This window comes from Lissotriton helveticus, chromosome 10 (genome assembly GCF_964261635.1).
Source record: "Lissotriton helveticus chromosome 10, aLisHel1.1, whole genome shotgun sequence".
Classification (NCBI taxonomy): domain Eukaryota; kingdom Metazoa; phylum Chordata; class Amphibia; order Caudata; family Salamandridae; genus Lissotriton; species Lissotriton helveticus.
In genome coordinates this window covers 52,994,917-53,004,192 of record NC_136071.1, presented here as the reverse complement: position 1 = coordinate 53,004,192, position 9,276 = coordinate 52,994,917, and the positions used below count along the sequence as shown (strand labels likewise).

General features: G+C 43.3%; 1 pseudogene; it reads left to right on the top strand.

The window, feature by feature from the left end:
- Positions 1–1,108: 1,108 nt before the first annotated feature.
- Positions 1,109–8,708, top strand: LOC144783842 (olfactory receptor 5P81-like; annotated as a pseudogene).
- Positions 8,709–9,276: the final 568 nt, after the last annotated feature.

The following is a 9,276-nucleotide window of genomic DNA, read 5'->3' as shown; positions in this document are numbered from 1 at the left end:
GAGGTCTGTAGCCACCCGAAGAGACCGGACCTGTACTAATCTGTTCTGCCACCTGAAGATGAGGCGAAAGGGGTGGCCCCAGGAGTATGATATATTTTGCTCTCTTAAGTAGGTGGTCACTGGGCGAAAGTCGCGTCTCTTCTGGAGTGTCGAGGCCGCCAAGTCCTGGTAAAGCTGGGGGCGGTGGTCTTGGAATTGTAAAGATGGGGTCTCCCGAGCCTTCCGGAGGATGCGCTCCTTCAGTTGGAAGTCATGGACGCAGACTAAAATATCGGGGGGAGAGCCCCCCCGCGTCTAGGCAGGCCAACCCTGTGGACCCTGTCCATCCTGGCGGCACCCACGTCCTCGTCATTGAGGATCTGCAAGAAGAGCGCTTCCACATACTCCCTTAGATCACCAGCTTCCCCTTCCCAAGGCACAGCTCGGATGCGGATGTTGTTCCGGCGGGAATGGTTCTCCAAGTCCTCCGCATGTGCTTGGAGGTGCAGGTTCTGCTCCGTGAGGCGGCTCACATCTTGCTGTAGTTGGTGCACATCTTCCGCCACGCTTAGGTCATGATCCTCCAGAGTGGCCACCCACTCCCCGACGCTATCCACATCTCTCCTCACCTCGCGAAGGTCCGAAGCCAGCTGGGAGCGGAGTTCAGAGATGTCCTCCTTAATAGCGGCGAAGAGTTCCATCATGAAGGCCTTGGTTGCAGGTGCCTCATCGTCCTTCGGTTTAGGTGATACGCTACGCCCAGGAGATGCCGGTTGCTGGGTCCCTTTCTGAGGCCCATCCCTACCAGGCTTCCCTTTGCGCTGTGACGCGGACATTGTGGTGTCGTCGGTCTCCCACTCGCCAGTGGAGAAGGGCAGCTCTGGATCGTCGGGAGGGATGTGCCACGGGGCTCCTTGTAATTACCGTCCTTCCTGCAGCGAGTAAGACCGGGTCAGTCCCAGTATTCCCAAGTGTAGACCACTCAAAGAGTCCGGCCGGTCGGCGCAGCAGTTGTTACCCCGGTAGCCTCCGGTCGACACTCCAGGCCCCACAGAGTAAGGGCCACCAGTCCCAGCGTAGGAGCGAACCTCCCGCGGTTTCAGCAGCGACCCCACCGGATCCAAATTCAATGGCGCGGCCAAGACCCTCGCAGGAAACAGGTCGGGGGGCCTCCGACCACTATCTCCGCTGTGCCAAGAGCCCAAACTTACTCTGTCCAAACCCTTGCCAAGTGCTAGACCAGGGCTTCCGTGGGTCTTCGGGAGCGATCACGCACCCCACGCGGCAAACGGTGCCAGCCACCACTCGCAGCACTCAGGCGCGGCCAAGACCCTCGCTGGAAACAGGTCGGGGGGCCTCCGACCACTATCCCCGCTGTGCCAAGAGCCCAAACTTACTCTGTCCAAACCCTTGCCAAGTGCTAGACCAGGGCTTCCGTGGGTCTTCGGGAGCGATCACGCACCCCACGCGGCAAACGGTGCCAGCCACCACTCGCAGCACTCAGGTTTTCATCCAGTTGGTGGCTATTTCCTATGTAGGTGGTCTCCTAAAATCTCTTCTGTACAGTACGATGATCGTCAGACTGTCATTTTGTGCATCTAACTTGATCCAGAGTTTCTTCTGTGACGTATCTCCACTTCTGAAGCTCTCTTGCTCAGACAACTCTATCTATGAGCTCATAATTTTCATTGAGGGGACATGTGTAGCCCTGGTCTCCATTGTTACTATTGTGTTCTCATACGGCTGCATTGTCTCAACTGTCTTTAGTATCCATTCAAGTGACGGGAGGAGTAAGGCCTTTAGTACCTGCTCATCCCACCTTGTTGTCATCACCTTGTACTATGGTCCATTCCATTCGCTAACTTCCGGCCTACCTCCAGCTACACCCTTGAGAGGGATAAAGCAGTGACTGTGATGTACACCATTGTCACCCCCATGCTGAACCCTTTTATCTACAGCCTCATAAATGAACAGATGAAAATGGCTTTAAAGAACACAATGGGTAAATGCATCTTCTTTTACCAAATCCTGTGCTTATATTATTTAACTGTAAACCTAATTCTTCATCAAATGCTTAATCCCAACCCACTCAAAATGATTATGTATACAAACACTGTTTTCCCAGTACACACTAAGATTTTATTTCTAATCTACATTTTTAATTGAATTTGCAGTGACTCAATCACTTAATTTCAATTTCTATACCCTCTATATTTGCTCTTTTTCTTAGTGTGTCATATTTGTATATACATCTGACAAAGGTTTCACAATTTCTAGCTGTTATTAGTTCATTTGTTGAAATGTAACTAATCAGAGTATTCTATTAGCCAACAAGCTTTTCCATATTTAACATTTATTCCTTATATGATCTTCAGTCATCGCCAATAACAGGCTACGTAAAATGACCTTTTTCATTTCACTAGTAGGTGTTCCTTACAATATACCTGAATACAGATACTCCAATGATAGTATTTTTCTTGATTGCAAGCAATTGCCCCTTGATCCAAAAATGTACCCAGTATGTTGTGCGGCATCTTTCAGCGCTTGCAGAACTCAGACATTTGGAAATCAAAGACTCCTCACAGCTCACCAGCCACCCATTTTGGGCAGCTTCTTTTGTTTTTTTATTTTGCTCATCACCTAATGCCTGTGGCTTGGGGCTTTATTTTTAAGACATTATAGTTTCTCTTTGAGTTGATTTCTCTTGCCGTGCCAGTTACTGTATTCCTACCACCAACAACAGCATAACAAAATAGGACAGAATGCAAATAGTGCAATTATGCCTCAGTTTAAAAGTTTTATTTGGAATAAACAAAATTGTTAAATTGCAGATCTCTGTTTATTGAATAATAGCACAATTAATGAGCATATGTTATAAAGTCAAAAGTCCCCAATCATCTGCGCAGGTATACCATCCAGATTTTTCTCTTTTGTCCTCCATTGGTCTTCCCACTTCTTAGTTGTAAGGAACTAGCCCACTCAATCTCCTTTACAGAGACCCTAATTCGTGGTAGCATTGTAGGGCCTGATTCACGTAGTTAAACTTACACTTTCAGGTAAGTTTATGTTGTTTGCTATACACAAAGGGATTTACAAGTAGTATATTTATGAGTGTGGAGTCTCCACACAAAAAAAGACCTATCTTTAACGTGCAGAGACTCCGCACTCATAAAGATGCCACTCTTAAATCCCTTTGTGGCTAGCAAACAATGAGAAACTAACACAAAAGTGTAAGTTTACCTTTGTGAATCAAGCCCATAGTGCTTTGCAGTGCTGCAGTTGCACTGAGAGGTCACATCTAAATGTCTCATAGTCTATTTGCCTGGGTTCCATTATACCACACCCTTCTCTTGAGCAAAACAAAATGAAAATAATGTACTTTTCTTTTTAAATAAAGCTGAGTTCCTTATTAGAAAAGTCAGCTGAAGTGTTTTATAAAGAAAGGTGTGTTTTACTGAAAAGCAATCAAATGCATTGTGGTCTGCTGACCACAATGGCCACTATCCCTGTGATGACAGTGAATCGTAGTGGGCCAAAATTTGCGACCTATGTCAATATTATTCATGATGTAGGTCAAGGTGCCACCCACTATGATTCAGTATTTTGTGAATCAACCTATTAGTGCATAGGTTCGTTCACAAAATACCACACAGGTCACAAAAATACTGGTCACAAAATCCAATTAGAGTTTTACAACCAGTGCTTTGAACATCTGGTCTAATGTCCTTTATTTCATGTTATGCTTTTAGGTTTAAGTCACAAACCTGCTAGCTCCTGCTTTCAGGCTATGGCTATAATTTACAGCCAAAGTTGGAATATAGACATTAAGGCCTGATTTAGATTTTGTAGTATGGATTGTACTCCATTAGGGAAATGAAGTAAAATATTCCATCGCCCAGACAGAGTATCTCACTCCAAATTGAGGGGCATATTATCAAGAACGGTGTTAAAATTATCGCTGATTTAGCGGCAGAAAACTGCAGATAAAGTGGCGATAATGGGCTTGATAATATGCCCTGGAGAATTCCAATAGAAGCCCATGTTCACACCAGAACATAGACTTCTATGGAACTCTCCAAGGCATATTATCAAGCCCATTATTGCCTCTTTAGCAGCAGTTGTATGCCGCTAAACCGGCGATAATTTGTAATGCTATTCTTGATAATATTTCCCTTAGAGTTTTCTACCAGCCCAGTGGTCGACTCCAGTGATTGTGGTAAGTGTTTACTGTCCCTTACAGCTACATTTTAGATTGATTAGTCTTTCTTTTCTTACAGCTACATTTTTCATCATGGTAATGGAGAGTAAAAACTGACCATTTTATTGCTGACTCTAAATTGTGTGGAATATCAATCTCGAGAATAACTTGCCAATCATTTTGCATTTATTATATTTATGACCTGAAACTTCATTGGGTGCATAAAGTGTCATCACAGCATTTTCAGTGAAGTCTTTTACCAATATTAATTGAAAACTCTCCACAAATGCAAATGTTCTATAGTCATTACATGTTCATGCTTTTACATTTTTTTAATCTGTAAATTATTTTCAGTTTTGGCTTTCAGGCACAGTTCTTCTGTCATAAGTATGCTGAGATTTCAATGTGGAAAAGACCAGGTCTCAGTTGGTGAAAGGCAGAAAATGATTGCCGAGTAGTCAAAAAACATAGCAACCACTTAGCATTAATTTCTGAGTAAAGTGCTCCCACCATGTTGATGTACATGCACACACATTCCACAGACGAACTAGACTCTATTCACCTTGCATATTTCCACAAAAAAATTACAAATGTGACTGTTTTCCTGTACCATATGCTGACACACTCTTTCCTCTTGGAGTTAACTGCAATTCTCAAAAGGAGGAGATAGCATTCAAACAGAAGATATTTAAACTTTATTTTAAATAGATCTCTGGTGGGATGGAGTTGCAAAGTCTAGGAGCCTTGACTGAAATGGACTGTTAGATCATTTTCTTTTCAATTTAAACCACTGGTGTCACCCATTTGTATTACTACAATGTACCTTGTAATTGCAAACCTTCCTTACCACCACTACATTCATAGCTGGCAACCAGAAATTCTGATGTACCATCTTTTGAATGCTAGAAATTCCTTTATGGCTCTAGTCTCATAGGTGCACAATTGTATGCCACAGAAAAGCATACTTGACCATAGCAATCTATGCCTGAAATTTAAAAAAAACTGTTAAACTGGTGTGTAGGACTTTGTCTTTCAGCCTCCATTGCTGCAAATACTTTAACTACATCATCAAAAGTACTTTATTTCGGTTTTACACAATAAAAGCAATCAGTAAAATCCATAAGAGTAACATTGAACATTTCATAGTGCTAACATATGTTTAAAAACAAAACTAGAAGAAAAGAAAGACTAATCAATCTAAAAACATGCAGTAACAATTGGATGCATCATAGGGCTATGATAAGGTGCCCAAGGCCTTTATATGTTCATAAACCAAGCTATTCTATATACAAAGCTAAAAAAGATCTACAAACACACCGTCTTCAGGGTCAGGGCATATCAGGAAACGCACACACATATAATTAAATACAGCATAAAAACCAGAGGCCGATACAAATACATGTGAGTAGAATGGGTCCTAGACATGAATACTTCACAAAAGCTGTCAGATGAACATAGTGCAACATTTAATCACATTGGGAGATAGCCAGCCAGGGATATAGCATATTCAAAACAATATGTACTTAAGAGCAGTGCAGGATTTTCATGCCAGTAAGGTGTTGAGTGCTGAGTACAACAGGTTGTTGTAGGACCATTGTTTTTTGTACGAATGGCCCGGCTCCAGTGTAGGAGCTTCGTAATAATACTCACTGTTGCCTTGTTTGTATCAGAAGCAAGCAACCTAAAAGCAGTGTGACATAGTCTTGCGTCAAGTTGCTCGCCAATAGCAATAAATTTCTTCCTAGGTCAAATATAGGCTGGACAGAAAAGAAGTAGTGAAGAAGTGCCTCATCTGCCTGGAAGCAGGCCAGGCACAAAATGTCACACTTGGGCTGGCCTGTCTACTTTTGGCGTCACTGGGAGGGAACACATTTTGAACTGTAGATACAGTCTCATGGCTGCTTGTATAGATCTGTAGTCTAGGAAAGGTTCAACCCTGCAGTTGAACTTGAGATCCAGAAAATCAACACTGAGAGATCCTGGTCTCTTCTCTCATATCTCCATGCTCCACACATATCCCCAGTAGAGCTCTTGAGATGGGCCTTGGTCATATTAATCTTTGAGGGCTCCACAATTCCAAGTGTAACCTATGCCCATATCAATTAAAAGTGACCTAAGAGAGGTCAGCCATTTAATCTTTTTTCCTTTGTCCAAGGCCACTATCTTTTTGAAGGTAGAGCAGTAGGGTTCGCGATCTGGGTTGGTACATGTCTTCGCCAGTATTCAATTGGCCTGAGCTTGGCATTGTTGCAATTGCTTAGACACCAGTGTCACAATGCAGAGGAAGAGTAGGAGTGCTCTTTGGGAAGTTTAAAATAGAAATAAAAAAACTATTTTACCCGGTAGACAAGAGTGAAAGCCTCATGTACATCCATAATTCGGCCCCATACAGAGCACTTCCATACGCCATAGCCTGGTGAATTCTAAGTACTGGGGAAATCTGTTTGGTTTTAGAGGAATGGTAGAGCCTTAGAGTGCCTGAGACATAGTGGTATACCCGATCATATTAGAAGACAATCTGATGCCCAGGTAGTCAAATTCTGTCACCCTCTCTAAACTAGTACCTTCAAAAGTAATTGAGAACCTAAAAGACCTGTGGGGACCGATGGTCATAAACTTTCTTTTATCCAAGTTGATTACCATGCCACTTTCCTTGCAGAACTCAAATAAATGATCCACAAGGGTCTATAGATCAATTAGAGATCTGGAAACCAACAAGGTGTCATCTGCAAAAAGTAATATTGGTAACCCTGGGCAGTGAAATACGCTCCACTCGCGAAGTTTGCGAAGTTTCGGCAACTTGCGCTTCGCAATGAACGTGAAGTTGCTGTTCATTTATTTATTTATTTTTTAAAGAGGAAGGAAGTTCCACAGAGATCTTAACTTCCTGTTCCTGTCCTATGTATGTACTTTGTTGTTTCAGTTTGGGCTTGCTGACCATGTGGGTGGCGGCCATTTTGTGAAGCCAAGCATTGTGCTTTTGCCATACGCATGCATTGTCTGTTTTTTATTACTTTTCTTATATTTTGTGAGCGCCTGGCCATGTGGTGGTGGCCATTTTGTGGGACCAGCCACTGTGCTTTTGCCATAGGCCTCCAAGCTTGTGGCCTACTCTGCAAGTAGGCCCAAGGGTAGTACTCAAGTCATCATGGGTGCATGAAAGTTAAGCAACTGTTTTTGTGGTGTTTGTTTAAGTTGTACCGTCATGTATGGCATGGATGGCTTCGGAATGATTTGCAAAATGTGTTTTTTGGGCTGGAATTTCAGGTTTTGGGTGTGTTAAAAAATATAGCTTTTTCTGCCAGTTGGTAACCCTAGGAATTCAGCTCGCGTAGATTTGGTAACTTTGCACGGTGCAACAACGCGACCTCACAGTTTTTGTCTTCTTCGGGCGCTCAATCTGCATGCTTGCACACGCAAAAATGACTTTTTGTAGAGTTCGCGCTGACGAACACGCCGAATTTACAATCTCGCGAGCAATATGTCTCAAGTTGCACAAAACCTTCTCGAAAATGATGATTTTGTTCATTTTTCTAAAAAAAACTCCTCAGGTTGTCATGTGGTTGTATTTTTTGGAGCATGGCGTAATTTTTCTGTAAATTATTTTTTTTTAAGATGAATTTAGTTCCACAGAGACCTCAACTTCCTATTCCTGTCCTTTGTATGTACATTGTTGTTTGAGGGTGGGCTGACCATGTGGTGGCGGCCATTTTGTGTGACCTTCCACTGTGCTTTTGCCATAGGCCTCCAAACTTGTGGCCTATTCTGCCAATAGGCCTAGAGTCCCAGAGGAAGTCATCGGGGTTGCTTGATGTAGCTGTTTCTATGTTGTCTGTTGAATGTAACATCATTTAGAGCATGAATAGCATTGGATTAAATTCCCAAATGGGGTGTTTGGGGTGCAGTTAACTTTTTGGAGGTGTGTAAATAAATGTCTTTGTTGTATGTGTTGTTGTGTAACTTTCCAACCTTTTTAGCCATGGGGATTTTCTTTTTTGCATTAAGCTGTGATGTGTAACATGCATCCTCCTTTGTCTGGCCATATAGGGATATAGGCCTGCTTGAGTTTATTGTTTTCTGGCCTTTACCCATGTGCCTGTGATAAGTGACCATGTGGCTGGAGGCCATGGTGGTGGTAGTAGTAATGTGCTGTTTTGTTTTTGCCACATAGGCCTGTGTGTCTTTCCATTGTTCCTGTTGGCTTACTGTTTCCATCCCCATTGCTATCTGCCACAGGTCACTGATGCTGCATCCATCCGACATGATGCACAAATAAATTAAGGATAAACAAGTTCCACTTCCACTACACTTGTATTTTAGTTCTTTGCTATTCTTACTCTTACTGAGTCTACTAACACTACTAGTAATTAAAATTAAATCTCAACCAATTCCACATTTGACTTATGTTCTTCTGCCTTCCTTGCTTGTAGGTGCACAAAAGATTGAGGAGGAGGTGTCGGTCATCATTCATCGCCCGTTGTACTGCCAGACCGACATCCTTCTGTTGTATGTGACGTGTGGTGTGACCTGACCAGACATCTCTGCAACTTGTGCAACTGAGTGCTGCTGACATCTGAAGAAGATGGGCCCAAAGAAAGCAGGTACCAAGTCCTCCAAGACCAAGAAAGTTGCTGAGAAGAAGAAGGAAGAACAGAAGAAGGAAGTGACACTTAAGTCTGGTGTTGACCCCAAAACCTTTTTTGGGAAGCCAAAAAGTACGCCTTCAGCAGCGGTGTCCAGGGTGCAAGCTGGGGCCAGCACCTACACATCAGTGGGCCCAACCCACCAACCCAGGCCCAAGCAGATGAGTGTGGAAGAGGTAGCCAACCTAATGGTGGAAAGCAGTGATGCTGAGTAGTACACAATCAATGCATGAGGGAACATAGCAGATAAGTGGTGAACAACAACAATGACCGCAACCACCGCCCGCAATAGTAGTTGTTGTTCCTCCCAAAGTAGGGGCAGTTCAGGAAATTAAGCCTCATGCAGAGCAAGAAGAAGAGGAAGCCACTCATGCATGACATCTATTGTCTTCCAAATCCCCACCAAGGAAAAGGGGGGTTAGTCCATCTAGTTCTTCACCAACCATCCCTTCTGAT